Source organism: Penaeus monodon, chromosome 23 (assembly GCF_015228065.2).
Source record: "Penaeus monodon isolate SGIC_2016 chromosome 23, NSTDA_Pmon_1, whole genome shotgun sequence".
Lineage (NCBI taxonomy): Eukaryota > Metazoa > Arthropoda > Malacostraca > Decapoda > Penaeidae > Penaeus > Penaeus monodon.
In genome coordinates this window covers 8,880,014-8,880,568 of record NC_051408.1, presented here as the reverse complement: position 1 = coordinate 8,880,568, position 555 = coordinate 8,880,014, and the positions used below count along the sequence as shown (strand labels likewise).

Genomic DNA, 555 nt, shown 5'->3' with positions numbered 1-555 from the left:
ACTCAGTGTACTGTATAATATGGAACAAATCCATGATGATTTATTTATTTTCACATCTCTTTCGAGTGCGACGTCGCAGACCAACTCAAGGAGGAGTTAGATACATTCTTTATTAAGGAATTAATCAGAACTATGGTAAAAGGTATTTTAAAAAGTCAGCTATCAGTTAGTGTTTTTTCTGTACAATAATAACTCAAAAGTAAAGTTTATTCGCCCAAAATTAAAGCTTTAGACGGTTACCCTACTTTGGTGCGAAAATCATCCAGAAATATGGCGCCGATCGATTTTTTTTTTTGTGGACCGCGACAAGAGGTTACTCGAGCTAGTCCTTTTTGATATATAAAAGGTGTTATTATTTAACTTTGATTCATACTGAAAGTACAGGATATGAAAATATTTAATTGGATATAGGATTATTTAGTATTTAAGAATAGAAAGTGGAAAGGTGGCAGCAACGATGACTATGCTGAATATTTACGAAATGAGGCAATGAATATGAATTATAGCATTAGAGTATCTATTATCAATTCAAAACAGAAGCAGGAAAATGACACC

The 555-nt window shown here is 32.6% G+C and overlaps 1 protein-coding gene across 4 annotated transcripts in view; it reads right to left on the bottom strand.

Moving 5' to 3' along the window:
- The window catches only part of LOC119587783 (MAM and LDL-receptor class A domain-containing protein 1-like), an 18,186-nt gene that overhangs the window by 11,403 nt on the left and 6,228 nt on the right, over positions 1-555 (bottom strand). The gene's annotated exons all lie outside the window — the stretch shown is intronic.